Source organism: Durio zibethinus, chromosome 13, assembly GCF_047325235.1.
Source record: "Durio zibethinus cultivar Kanyao isolate XHJ-2024 chromosome 13, ASM4732523v1, whole genome shotgun sequence".
NCBI lineage: Eukaryota > Viridiplantae > Streptophyta > Magnoliopsida > Malvales > Malvaceae > Durio > Durio zibethinus.
In genome coordinates, this window is record NC_143174.1 from 11,930,664 (window position 1) to 11,946,337 (window position 15,674).

Below are 15,674 nucleotides of genomic sequence, written 5' to 3' on the forward strand. Positions count from 1 at the left end.
GTGATGCATGCTCATTCCCAATGTTGTCATATTTGAAAAGTCATGGGTTAGGAGCCTTGAGGGTTTCAAAATTTGGCCTTTGCTAAGCTTAAGTGGATGCCAACACACCTCACACATGGCTACTTAGCACTCTTCTATTGGACCACACATTGAAGCTCACATAAAAAAGAAACACCATGGATAAGAGAGCATTAATCGTTTTGATTTTTCTCATTTTAAAAAAAATCCATGTTTAAGCTGTGCTTTTTAAGCCTACGCTATAGTATTAAGGGCCATTTATTGGCTTGAAAAGACCTAGGTTTTACCTTTAAATAAGACTTTTAAGGCTGAAAGAAAAGAGCCTATTTAGCATTTTTAATTTTTTATTTCTTTAAGCCTTTAGAAAGCTTTGTAGGCAACACCATTACTGGCTATGTTTTGCTCCTTTAGGTTTCACTTAGGTTTTTTTTTTTTTTTTTGCTTTTTCTTTAATTGTTTTACTTATTGTTCATTTACCTTTCATTTACTAAGCCTCACTTTTCAATTACTAGTATTACTTTTTTGTGAATGAAATTTTAGTTTTTATTGTTTAGTTTCCAACATTGTTTTATTTGTTCCTTTTATACTTTGTCTAGTTTGGTTTCCATGTGTTTTTACCATGCCTTTTTTTGTTTCCTTCTTATTTTTGGCTTGAAAATGAAAGCCTAAAATGACCTTTCATGTGAAACATCAGAAAGGGATGATAATTTTTTTTATAGAATTATCATGAATTTAATTGATTAATTTGTTTACCTGATTAATTTTTTCTTGATTATCCACCTAATTTTTCTAAATGTTTCAAGTGTACGTAAATTGAAGCAATGGCCAAACCTAATGGGAATTTTTCCAAGGCATGTTAAATACTGCTTAAAAACTGAAATGAGCTGATTTTTATAACGAAAAAAAGTTGCATTCCATGAAGAAAAGCTGTCAAGCCATGCCAAACAAGTGCCTAAGCCGTAAGCTAGGAACTAGTACATATGTGAGCTTTATTTTTTACATAGCTATCTTACAAGATGAAGAGTTGACTTGGGAAGCTTCAAGTTGACTTTAGAGAGCCTAACGAGGAGAAAACCAAACCTCAAGCTAAGAAACAGGATGAATCTTAGAGCAAGAGAATTGTAAAGCAAAGCACAAGAGATAAGGGGACCATTTGCACTACAAGCCAAGTTTAGGACCACTATAAAAATTATAGTTTCTTATTTCTTTCTTGTAGCTAATTTTCATGGTTTAAAGGGGTTGGAAGCTAAAAAAATACAAAGAATAATAAAGATACAATGTGGCTTTTTGGTGAAGAATATTTGGAGAAGCAAGAGGGCTTAAGCAAGGTGGCACAAGTGCATTGAGGCCAACTTAGCATCAAGTTGCCAACACACTGCCAGATTCAGTTCTTACACCAAGCCAACCTCTAAATAGCTCATTTTGAAAAGGAACCAGGCTACCACCTTGTGTCCTAGGTGGAGTAATCAATACCCTTCATTGGTCTAACTCATCATGCATCACATTGGTGAAGAATGGCTATCAAAGTTCATATTTTTCAGTCTTGTTTCTAATAGCAAAATTTTTTTAGCAAGCTGGCTTTTCGAAAAGCTAGGATGGTTCATTAAGGACCCTTGATTGGCTGAGAAAAAACCTAGACTAGCGCTTTAAATAAAACATTTTTATGAATGTAAATGAATGTTGTAACTTTCATTGTATTTTTTTTCCTTCATTTTTATATTTTGTTTTACTCTTGTTTATGATGCCATAGCAAAGCAATATTCTTATTGACTTTGCCTTAGCTTTTAGGCTTCATTTTAACTTTTTCTTCTTCATATTATTGCTCTTAAATTTCAGCTTTATTTTATTTTTCAAGCATTAGCACCTTGTTCTACTTTTAAACTTTGTTATTTACATTTTAGTTAATGAAATTTTCTGTTTTAGTAGTCACAATTCAACCCAATTCTTTTTATTTTTCCATGCTTATTTTACTTTGTTTTGAGCTTGATCATTATTGAAAAGGGTAACTTTTAATAGCTGGATAAACTCTTGTTCATCAATGAGCATTAAAGTGGCTTGACCTTATAGCTTGATTTTTGTTTCTTGGCCATTTCATTTTCAGTTCTATTTGTTCCATTTTCTGTCCAATTTTTTTTTTAAATACTGCCTTTCAGTTTTAGTTCATGTTTGTGATCTGTTTTTGGTACTCTTGAATGATATAATTGATATTGGTTTATGTTTAGTACATGGTTGATAAAATAGCTTAGATATAGATTTGATTTTCATGCATTTTCCATGCATTTTTTACTAGTTTTCAAAACTATTTTTTTAACCATTTTTTATTCTATTTTGGAGTCAGTCTCTAACACCATTTTTGTTCATTTTCATGTCTATTTTAAGGTCTTTTGTTTAGTTTTCATGTTACATAAGTGCATTTTTCATTTTTGTTGCACTTAGTCCATTAGGTTTAGCTTTAGGCTACTGTTTATGCGCTTGGTTTACATTTTTTTTTCTCAATTTGTGGTTGGTTTTAAAAAAAGTTTTCATGCATCTTTTTTATTCATTTTTAGGTTTATCTTAAGGGGTTTTTATTAGTTTTACAGTCCATTTAGGTCCTAGCATTTTTATAGCATTTTACTTCATAGGTCTAGTTTTATTGCATTTACAAGTTTTGATTTGTATTTTTTTTGCTATATTTTTCAGTCAGTTTTTAGGAAGGTTCATATGCATCATTTACTTCATTTTTAAGTTTAGTTTATGGCATTTCATTTGGTTTTTATGTACCATTAGGCTTTAGGTCATTTTGATAGTATTTTAGCTCATAAGGTTTAGTTTCATGACCATTACATGTTTCGACTTGCATTGCATTTTTTTGGTCAATTGGTTTGAGTTTTTTATTGTTGTTTTTTATATAGCTTGTAAGTGCACATATCGCATTAAGTAATAAAGTGAGTAAGTAAAGTATCATTCTCATAAGGACTATGATTTGATGGGTTGCAAAATCAAGTACCAAAGGTGATTGTTTACTAGCCTTATATTTAAACTAATCAAAAGAGTTGTTGATTAATTGGAAAGCACATAAAGAAAACAATAAGAATGATAAACCAAAATTATGTATAGGCAAGAAACAACTAGTCAACTATCACTTGGTAGTTTCAATAGATGGTCGAATATACTTTTAAACTAAAGAAAATAATGAATTTGTAAAGATTTGAATGTTGGTAGAATATAAAGAAAGCATAAAATAGAAATTTGAAAGCTTGTTAAGAAAAAAGAATATGTGCGTGAAAAGTAAATAAAGAAAGCTTTGAACAAGAGAATGTAAATAGAACTTTGTATTGAAAGAAAACTTTAAGAAAACAATATTGTATGGCTAGTTTGTCACCCTAGGCAAACTAAAGAGAGCTACAAAAAAAGCTTTAAAAAAATCAAAACTACAAGGAAAAAAGAGAGAAGAATAGGAATGAATTGAGTGCTTTACAAGTGAGGAGAGCCATCCTATTTATAGCCATAGGTTTGACCAAAGGGGGATAGAATTATAAAGTTCTACTCTAATTCGAACTCTTAAGAGATTGAACTCTATCTTGATCTTGAAAGTAGTTTGGCCGATCATAGAGCCTGTAAAGATGAATGTGTTTGCTGAATGGTCTTTTTGATTGGTCTTCATTCCTCATTTATCTTACCATGTCCTTTTTATCTTAAATCTTGAATAGGAGTTTCTGCTAAGGTTGAATACCTAAGAGCAATCTTCTTAATGTAATTGGGTTAAGTTCAAACTCTTGAGATAAAATCTTCAAAAGTCTTTTTTTAATAAAAAGTCTAGCCTTTATCTCTTGTAAAGTGTCCATCTTGCAATAAAACTCTTTCAAATTTATCAAAAAGTCTTTGTGCATGTATAACTCCACTTTAACCAAAGGGATGTAAGAATCTTTGCACTTGATTGGTCTTTATTGCTCATTTATCTTGCACTATTGTCTTTATCTTGAATCCTGAATCTTGAATAGGAGTTTCTGCTAAGGTTGAATATCCAAGAGCAATCTTCTTGATGTGGTGGATTAAGTTCAAATTCTTGAGATAAAATCTTTAAAAGTCCTTTTTCAATAAAAACTCTAGCCTTTATCTCTTGTAAAGTGTCCATTTTACAATAAAACTCTTTCAAATTTATCAAAGTCTCCTCGTGCATGTATAACTCCACTTTAACCAAATGGATGTAAGAATCTTTGTACAAGTTGGATTTGGCTAAACTTTCTCATTACATGGTCAAATGTTACTTAGATTTGTAATTGGTTGAATCTTGCATGGATTTGCATGGCATTGTATGCTTTCAAGTCTTTAGGTACCAAACCTAAAATTCAAGAATTACCACATTAAAAGTACCAATATCAAGCAAATTTTCAAAATTTTGAACTAGAATGGACTTATAATTCACCATAAATTTAATAGTTATAAGTTTGCATTTAGTGTCATATAGGTTTTTGGTCCTATTTTGAGTCTATTTTAGGTTGCAAAATTTTAGTGTTTGCATCCATTAAGGTCACATTTTCATTCAATTAAGTAGTCTAGGTTGCATTTTACCTCCATTTAGGTTTCTAAGCATTTTTATTTATTTTAGGTGTTTTGCTTAGCATTTTTTATGTCTTTTTCGTTTAGAATAGTTAAATTTTAGTTATGGTTGCATGCCTTAAAATTTAGGTTGGTTATTTTGAGGGTTTGAGTTTAATATGTTAGGTGTTCAGTAAAATGCCTCAATGAAAATTGATGGCCATGCTTTTTGGTTTTCAACTTATTTAATTTTAGGCAGTCATTAAATTCTATTTTTAGGTCATTAAATTCTATTTTCATGTTTAATTTTTGTTCTATATATTTCATGCATTTTAGGTTAGGTTAGAATTTTAATTAGACTAATTTTCAATTGAAAATGCTAACTTTCCTTCTATATTTTGTTAGGTTTAATTTTCAGTTTTAATTTGCTGCTTCCAGGTTCTGTTTTCTATCTCTTGTCTTTTTAATTGCAACTTTATTTCATGTCATTAGTTTTGCTTAGTTTAATTGTAGGATTTATAGTTTCTATTTTTAGTAACCTAATAAATTTAGTAACTATTAATTTTAATAACTTTCCATTTAAGGCTTTGCTTTCCATAATTTGTAGATAGTTTAGGTTTAACTATTTGGTAATTTTGTTAGATTAATTTAGATTAGTTAGATCACTTTAAAATTTTCATAGGACCAGATATTGATTGCTAAAAAAATATTTAAATATATCACATAATCTTAAAAAATTAGAAAGATGGAGATTTGGATCATCATTAGGTAACCCCTCAAATTGTGTAGAAGGTTGGACCATTTGAGTAATCAAAAGCTTGATCTAGAAGTTGTTTGCTTGAATCATCGACCTTCTTATGGATGGTTGGAATCCATCCACATTAGGAATAGCATAGTACCTTAATGTTCGTTATCCCTCATTGTTTGCATTTGCCATTGGAGTTAAAGTAGGAGATGTTGTTCACTCTTTTCGTAAATGCCTAAGAGTTCTTTTAATTTCTTTGTCAAGTGGAGCAAAATCAACATTTCGAGATCTGTATATACAAACAAAGAAAAGATGAAAATAGTTTAAACAAATAAAAGTAAAATGTTTAGATTACAAAGGAGTAAAAATCCTTATAGATATTGATCTTGAACACTGATATAAAACCAAGTAATAGTGTCAAAAACTTGATTGCTACTTTTTGTAATGCCTACAAGTGCACAAATCATAATAAAGTATAATAGTGAGTGAGTAAAGGATCATTTTATGAGGATTATACAATTGCATTGTTGGATGACAATCAACTACCAAATGTGATCAGCTGTTATGGCTTTATGTTTAAACTCATGAAAAGATTGGTTTAATTGTAAAGAAAAAATTGAAAGAAAATAAAAAGAGCGATTGTGTAGGCCTAGATCTATCTTTCCAATTGTCACTTGGAATTCTTGGATGTGGTCCAATGGAACAATAGCAAAAGTTTTGCAAAGATTGTAAAGATTTAAGAAAAGTAAGATTTAGAATTTTGCTGAAAGTATAATAACATAAAACAAAATTGTAAATTAAAAGCTTTCCAAAAAAGAAAGATTTAAGGAAAGAAACTTGAATAACTAAAAATAAAAGAAAGATAGCAAATAATATTATAAATTGAAATTATATAAGAAAGCTTTAAAGAAAGAGATCTTGAATATAAAAGAATGCTTTGATTTTAGAAAAAAAATTATAAAAGAACTTTGTTATGGCTAATATGTTACCTTAACCAAACTACAGCTCATCTTGATCTTCAAAAGAGTTGGCCAAATATGGAGTCTTGCTTCTTGGAATGCCTTGGCCAAATGGGATTTTTTGGTGTGATCTTGTTCATCCAATTGTCATGCTATCTTGATCTTGCAATCTTGAATGGTGGTTTGACTAAGCTTGAATATCTAAGACCATGTAGTTGTATCATATTTAAACTTTTAAGATAAAATTGCAATAGTCCTTTTTTTCATAATAATTCTTAGCATTCACTTTTGTGTAGTGTCCTTTAGCATAAAAACTCTTCCAAGATTGAACAAAGAGTCCTTGTTTTGCAAAATCTCTCTTTGGCCGAATATCATTAGGAGTCATTGTCCAAGTATACTTATTCAGTTACTAATTTGCATGTATGATTCCTCTTCTAAATCGGATAGCCGAATGTTGCAAAGATTCACAGTGGCAAGTAGGATTCCTTTTATACAATTGCAATTAGGAGTCCTAACATTAATAGGATTTGGCTAATCTTGGTTCTTGCATAGCCAAAAATTACAAGAATAAGGATAAACCTAATCTTGCATGAGATTACATTAACTTTCATGGTTTTCACGTCCCATAAGCTTGAAACCTAAAGATCAAGAAAACATGCATTAAATGCACTATATTCAATAAAATTTCAAAAATTTTGAACTAAAAAGAACTTGTAAAACACTATATATTTTAATGCTAACACACCCACACATTTAGCTTTTTGCTTGTTCTCAAGCAAAACTCTCAAATCAACTATACCAATAATCAAAATTAATGCATACAAGGTCAAAGTTGCACATCATTCATGCACTATATCATAATACAAAGATAGTTACAAACATAGGTAAACAAGAAACCTATTCCAAAGTAAGCTTTCAATTTCATATAACTTATATACATGTGAAGTTAATCCATCTCTAATCCATACATACAACCTAAAGTAAAAAGTATGCAACATATGCCATCACATGTCAATTTAAAGATAGAATACACTCCATATGTTTGCTTTCTTCATTCCTTTTCCACTATTGTTAGACTTGTATACTTGACTTAAGACCAAAAGGTCTTCTAGGCTTAGGTTAAGGTAAGAAAAAGGAAATTTTTAGGTTCAAAATCCTTTTTTCTTACTTCTCTAATTTCTTGGACTTTTGCTTTAAGAATTTTGAACCTTTCAAGACTTGAGGCATCTCTTTATTTTGGCTTTTTTTTTTCACTGCCATTTTCGACTTTAGCCATTTCGACTTTTATTTTCTCTTTTGCTAAGCTTTTTTTTTTTTTTTACTTTCTTGATTCCTTTATGCCTTCCTTCCTCATAAATGTATAGATTTGTTCTATTTATTTTTCCAAACATATGCATACGCAATATGTGTTGGGTAACAACAATAGAAGGGATAATTCAAAGAAAGGCTTGTACTTATTTAATATGGCTAAATACTAACAAAGAAAATGATATATATATAAAGGTACTAGGGATGCATTATTAAAAGTGGGGTTGAAAAGCTTTAAACTATCCAATGAATGCCTAGATCATCTCTTGAATCAAATACACTCTAGAATTTTACCTTAGGGATTGAGTAGGTAAATTCTAAAGTCATACTCATACCTTCAAATCTTTATGCAACTTTATATCTTACATGTTTTCTTACATGTTTTCCACAAAAACCATTGCATATCAAAGATCAAGACTAAAATGCACAAAGCATAAAAATCATAATTAATTGAAAGACATACTAAAAAAATCATCTCATGCTTCACTACATTCATATTCTTCTTAATATCATACTTAAGTCATGCTTGATTAATTCATGAAAAGTCAACTAATTTAGCATTATAATGATTATAGCAAGTCAACTTGGTTTGAAAAGAAAGCATTATAGCTTTCAAAAAACAATTTTGGCACAAAGAGTTTTCTTTTTCCCCCACACTTAATTTAAACAACATTTCAAACAGAACATTTAAGAACTAGGGAAAAAGAAATACTCCCTTATCTTTGCTTTCCTTTAAGGTCGAAACTTGAGGTCTTTATCAGTCATCTCTTTGCATTATTTTATTCCTAAGAAAACAACTCCAAAAATAATAAAAAGACAAAAACATACATGTTCTAATAAAGAAAATAAATAAATAAAAACTTAACAATTAATGGACAACTTGGGTTGTCTCCTAAACAACATTAGTTTTGGTCAAACTTGACCATATACAAGTGTCTAGTTCAATTAAGTACATTACCTTTTCAACTTACGTTGTGACTTCTCCGTAATAGATTTTAATTTATGCCCATTAACTTTAAAAGGTCACTTTTCTTTTTCATCCATAATTTTTACTATTCTATATGGGAATACTTTTATCACAATGAAAGGTCCACTCCACATTGATTTTAGTTTTCCAGGAAACAATCTTAATAATGAATTGAAAAGCAAAACTTGCTAGCCTAGCTCAAAATGTTTTTTCAAGATCTTTTTATCATGCCATCTTTTCATCTTATCCTTATGTAGCATGGCATTTTCATAAGCTTGCATTCTAAATTCATCCAACTTATTTAATTGCAACATCCTCTTTTCTCCTAGCAACTGTTGATCAAGGTTAAGGTTTTTGATGGCCTAATATGCCTTGTGTTCTAATTCCACTAGTAAATGACAAGCTTTTTGATAAACTAGTTGGTAAGGGGACATTCCTATAAGGGTTTTAAAAGATATTTGGTATGCCTATAGAGAGTCATCCAATTTGGTAACCCAATCATTTCAAGATGGGTTCATAATATTTTCAAAGATCTTTTTAACTTCCCTATTAGATACTTTAGCTTGCCCACTAGTTTAAGGGTGATATGATGTGGCTATCCAATGGTTTGCTTTATATTTGGCTAGTACTTTTTTAAAACTTTTGTTGCAAAAATGGTTGCTTCATCACTTATAATTGCCCTAAGTGTACCAAACCTTAGAAGATGTTTTTCTTTAAAAATCTAAGTGCTACCTTGCATCATTAGAAGGTGATGCTATGGCTTCAACTATTTGAAAACATAACTAATTGCTAGCAAAATATAAATATTCATATAAAAAGATTACAAAAGGTCCCATAAAGTTTATTCCCCAAAGACATCAACTTCTAAAATGCTATTCATTGGCATCTCATGTCATTTTGTTAAATTCCCTATTTTTTTACACCTGTCACATTAAGTGGCAAATCTATGTGCATCATTAAATAGAGAAAGCTAATAAAAACCACATTATAATACCTTTGTCGCTATCATTTCTCCTCCATAGTGTCCTTTATATTCAGATGCATGGCATTATTGTTAGATGCTTTCCACTTCTTCCTTTGGAACATATTTTCTCAAAACCTGGTCCTTACATTGCTTATAAAGAAAAATGGTCATTCCATACATAATATTTAACATCATGAAGAAATTTTTTCTTTGGATGATAATTAAATTAGGTGGAAGAACATTACCCACAATGTATTTTACTAAATTAGCATACCATGGTGGTTCTTAAATTAAGAAAAGTTGCTCATTTAGGAAAAACTCGTAGATGATTTCTCTTTTAGCTATTTCCCTTATGTTCTTGACAAGTGATCTACCACATTATTTTTACAACCCTTCTTTTCTTTAATCTCTCGATCGAACTCTTGTAAAAGCAAAACCCATCTAATCAATTACAACTTTGCATTTTTCTTTGTGATCAAATACTTGATAGTCATATGATCTATATACACAATCACCTTTTTTTCCTATCAAATAAGATTTGAATTTTTTAAAGGTAAAAATTATAGCAAGCAGTTCTTTTTTTGTTATGGCATAGTTAAGTTGCACATCACTCAAGGTTTCACTTTCATAGTAAATAAGGTGAAATATTTTATCCTTTCTTTGCCCTAATACAACCTTCACCATAAAATTGCTTGCATTATACATAAGTTCAAAGGGTTGGTTCCAATCAGGCCATTAGAGGATGGGTACAATGATTAATTTGTCTTTCAATGTTTGAAACACTTGTACACACTCATGGTTGAATTCAAACTTGGCATATTTTTCTAACAACTTGCATAGTGACTTGAAAATCTTAGAGAAATCATAGATGAATCTCTAATAGAAACCAACATGTCCGAAAAACTCCTAATCTCCTTAATTGAAGTGGGGAAGGATAATCTTTCAATCACTTTGATTTTTTGCTTGATTGACTTCAATCCCTTTACAGGCACCTTGTGACCAAGTATGATTCTTTTTTGCACTATGAAGTGACATTTCTCTTAATTGAACACTAAATTGATCTTCTCACATCTTTGTAGTACCTTAGATTAGCAAGGCATAAATCATAATTATCTTCAAAAATAGAAGTCATCGATAAATACCTCCAGATTATCTTCTACCATATCTAAAAAAATTGCTATCATACATCATTAAAATATAGCTAGGGCATTGCAAAGACCAAAAGACATTCTTCTGAAAGCAAACATGCCATATAGACAAGTGAAAATGGTCTTTTTTTAGTCTTATAGAGCTATGGCAATTTGGCTATATTTAGAATACCCATTGAGTAAATAGTAATACTCATAACCAACCAATCTATCAAGCATCTGATTTGCAAATAGCAATGGAAAAAGGTTTTTTCATGTGCCTTTATTTTGTTTCTTAGAATTCATGCAGACTCTCCACCTTGTAACAATTCTTGTCAGAATCAACTCGTTATGCTCATTAATTACCATAGTCATTCCTTTTTTTTTCGAACACTTTAGACTGGACTTACCCATGAACTATTAGAGATAAGATAGATTATTCTCTCATCCAACCACTTGATAATCTCTTTTTTTACCATTTCTTTCATGGTAGAGTTAAACGTCTTTATTGCTCAATTATTGCTTTATGGTATCTTCTAACAAGATCTTATGTATATAGATGGTTAGGCTAATACCTTTAATATATGCTATTGACCAAGCAAATGCCTTTTTGTGCTTCTTAAAAGCATCTAACAACTTATCCTCTTACTTTTTACTTAATGATGTGAAAATGATAATTGGAGGAATGGATGCTTTGCATAGAAATTCATATCTAAGGTGGGCTATCAAGGGCTTAAGCTCTAATATTGAGGGTTTCTTAATAGACAATTTAGGACTTTAAGTAGATGACCCTAACTTTTAGTCTTTTCCCAGTTGATCAGAGCAAAGTGTTATGAGTCCCACTTCTTCAAACATGTCATGAGCTCCCTTCTCGTAGTGTAGATTATCCATCTTTTTGGATGATTTTCTTGTTTGATTCATGTTAAAAATCACCTCTTGATAATGTATTTTCCTTGTAAGCTCCTTTCTTTGTATGTTAATCAGAGCCTTTTCTAGTTTTTAAGAAGAATCTTTCTAAAATAATTAGCACACTAACATTTTCTTCAATACCCAAAATCACAAAATCAGCTAGAAATACCAATTTTCCTACTTGCACTAATAAATCTTTTACTATGCCTTCAAGACATCTAAGGGACCCATCGGCTAGTTAGATTGTTGTCATGGTAGGTTTTAGATTTCTCTCACTGATTTTCCTAAAAATAAAAAATGGCATTAGATTAACACTTGCACCAATATCACATAAAGCTTTTTTAAAGTAATAACTACCAATAGTGCAAGGTTGGTGATACTTCTTGGATCTTTGAGTTTTTATGGTATCTGTTTATTATGAAATGGTACCGCTACTGCCACTATTTCAAAATCCTCCCATTTTATTTTTTTATACAAAATTCCCCTTAAAAATTTGGCATACTTTTGCATATGCTCTATGGCCCTAGCAAAAGGGATGGTGACTTGCAGGCTTCTAAAGATTTCAACAAATCTTGCAAACATCTTATCTTCTTTTTGCCACTAAAACCTTTATGAAAATAGGATTGTTGGACAAACCAATTATGGTCGAATACTTTTTATGGGTAACTCTTCTATTTTTTCTTTGTTTACTACACATTTTATAATTTTCTCTACTAGTTCCTTGAAGGTAACTTTCAGGTGGCTAGTTGCTATGGTATGATTTTTTCACTTCTTAAGGTTAGGGCAACTATTTCTTCATGTGTTGGATTTTCACTATGATGACTAAGGAGGTCCTGAGCTAACTGGTTGAGTTAAAGTTCTAAGCTTTTAAAGGATTCAGCTTAGCCTTGTAAGGTGGCTTTTTGAAGTTGAACCAGTTATGAAACTACCTTTCCAAAGATGGGTGATTCTTCATGGATCGATTGGTGTTGGGTATAGTGGATAAAAACTATCCTATATTGGCATTTATTAGTGGCATTTGGTCCTTCACAAATTTCACATGTAACAAAAGGGCTTTGGATGGCATGAACATAGGAAATTGTGGATTGGGTTCCTAAGGCATCAATTTTCTTAGTCGGGCTAGCTAACTATGAGGTGATTGATGTAATAGTGTCAAGCTTATAAACACCAATAGATTTTTTATTTACCTTTCATTTCATACCCTATAGGTAATTATTTGTTGCCATCTCTTTTATCAATTCATGCACCTTTTTCGTTGTCTTACTCATTATGTCTCTTCCAGCAGCCAAATCAAGAGTGATTCTCATAGATAGTGTCAATCCATTATAGAATAGTTGAATTTGCAACCATTGTGGGTGACCATGGTGCGGACATTTGCACAATAATTCTTTGAATCTCTCACATGCATCATATAAAATTTCACCATCAAGTTGGATGAATGTTGTTATTTCATTCCCTATTTTGGCTATCTTAACAGGTGGGAAAGATTTTGCGAGGAACTTTTGCACCAAATCATCCCATATAGTGATTAAATCATGTGGTAAAGAAGATAACCAACTTTTCGCCTTGTCCCTGAAAGTAAAAGAAAAAAATCTTAGTCAAATTACATCATCGAAAACACCATTATATTTAAATGTATCACACAATTCTAGAAAAATTAGAAATATAGAGATTTGGATCATCATTAGGTAACCTTCCAAATTGTATAAAAGTTTAGACCATCTGAATAATCGAAGGCTTTATCTCAAAATTGTTTTCTTGAACATCTGCCTTTTTATGGATGGTTGGAATCCATCCACATTAGGAATAGCATAGTCTCTTAATGTTTTTTGCCCCTTATTATTTGCATTCCCCATTAAAGTTGAAGCAAGAGGTGTTGTTTGTTTTTTTTGTAAATGCCTAAGAGTTCTTTCGATTTTCTTGTCAAGTAGAGCTAAATCAACACTTCGAGATCTGCACAAACAAACAAAGAAAAGATCAAAATAATTTAAACAAATAAAAGTAAAATGTTTAGATTACAAGGGAATAGAAATCCTTATGGATATTGATCTTGAACACTGATATAATCTTTGGCAACAATGTTAAAAACTTGATTGCTACTTTTTATAATGCCTATAAGTGCATAAATCATAATCAAGTAATAGTAATGAGTGAATAGAGTATCGTTCCATAGAGATTATATAATTGAATTGTTGGGCGACAATCAAGTACCAAAGGTGACCAACTACTAGAGCATTATATCTAAATGAATCAAAAAATTAGTTGAATTACAAAGAAAACAATTGAAAGAAAATATAAAGAAAAATTGTATAGGCCTAGATCTATCTTTCCAATTATCACTTGAAATTCTTAGATGTGGCCGAACAAGACAATGAACTAAAGTAAACAAAAGTTTTGCAAAGATTTTAAAGATTTGATAAAAGAAAAATTTAGTGTTAACCAAAAATATAATAGCATAAAACAAAAAATATAAACCGAAAGCTCCAAAAGAAAGAAAGATTTAGGGAAAGAAACTTAAATAACTAAAAATAAAAGAAAGATTACTAATAATATTGTAAATCAAAATTATGTAAGAAAGATTTAAAGAAAAAGATCTTAAATATAAAAGAATGCTTTGATTTTAGAAAATAATTACAAAAGAACTTTGTTATGGCTAATTTTTCATTTTAGCCAAACTATAAAGAACTATAGAAAAACTACTGAAATAGAAACTAAAAAAAAAAAGAGAATGGGATGAGATGAGATGTCATGTGGGAAGTAGTGTGTTGGAATATAAGAGAGAGCCTTTTATTTATAGTGCAAGATTCGGCTATGGTAGTGATTTGGATTAGAGGTTTCTGTTCTATCCAAACTCTAATTGATAAAAGTCATTTTAATCTTCAAAAGAGCTGGTCGAATGTTGAGTCTTGCTTCTGGGAATGCCTTAGCCAACTTCTTGGGTGTGGTTTTGCTCATCCATGTGTCATGTTATCTTGATCTTGCAATCTTGAAGGGTAGTTTAGCTGAGTATGAATATCTAAGACTATGTAGTTGTATCACATTTAAACTCTAGAGATAAAATTGCTACAGTCATTTTTCTATAATAACTCTTAGCCGTTGCTCTTGTGTAGTGTCCTTTTAGCATAAAAACTCTTCCAAGATTGATCAAAGAGTCATTGTCTTGCAAAATCTCTCCTGGGTTGAATATCATTAGGAGTCCTTATCCAAGTATACTTTTTCAATTACTAATTTGCATGTAAGATTCTTCTTCTAAATGTGATGGCTGAATACTACAAAGATTCATAGTGCAAATAGGATTCCATTTATCCAATTGAAATTATGAGTCCTAACATCAATAGAATTCAGCTAATCTTGGTTCTTGCATGGCCAAAAATTAGAAAAATTAAGATAAACTTAATCTTGCATGAGATTGCATGAACTTGTATGGTTTTCGCATCCAAAAAGTTTGAAACCTAAAGATCAAGAAAACATACATTAAATGTACCATATTCAATCAAATTTCAAAAATTTTTAACTAAAAATAACTTGTAAAAGACTATATATTTTACTGCTATCAAATATACTTGAAATGTTAAAATTGGTACGTACCCTTAGGTCTAGAACTCCCAATTATTAAAGAGATGATATTTGGAAAATTTATAATCTGTATTACTTTTATAACTCATACACTTACGGTTGATGCAATAAATTTGTAGCATTATTGCCAAGGATTGTTGCATTTAGGTTAGGGTTAATATCAATAGAGACATGATTAGGTGTAATCTAGATTTTTATCTCTTAACATTATTTATAAATTTTTGTAAAACTTATTTTCTCTTTGTTTTATTGTTTGCTTTTCTTTGCTTTTTTTGTTATTTTTATGTTTGAGTATTATACTAATAAGACCAGACCTCGTAGGGACTATGCCTTAAAGTGACAAGTTATTATTCTATATTCTAAAAGCCATACAAGTATAAAGTATAAACAAGTATAAGTCATATTGTATTAAACCAATTTAGATATGGTCTTTTATCTTTTAATTGCTTGCTCTTACTATTTTAGTCAAATCAATAAACCTCACATCAATTTGAAAAAATCATATTTTTTTTCTAGTGACCTAGGATCCCATTTGCTTTTCCATAACCTTGAGGTTGGTGTCAACAAGTCATGATAAGTA

General features: G+C 30.4%; 1 non-coding gene across 1 annotated transcript; it reads left to right on the forward strand.

Moving 5' to 3' along the window:
* Positions 1-12,874: 12,874 nt before the first annotated feature.
* Positions 12,875-12,981, forward strand: LOC149515347 (small nucleolar RNA R71). Its single transcript, XR_016327172.1, has one exon. It is a non-coding gene; the product is annotated as a small nucleolar RNA R71 (small nucleolar RNA).
* Positions 12,982-15,674: the final 2,693 nt, after the last annotated feature.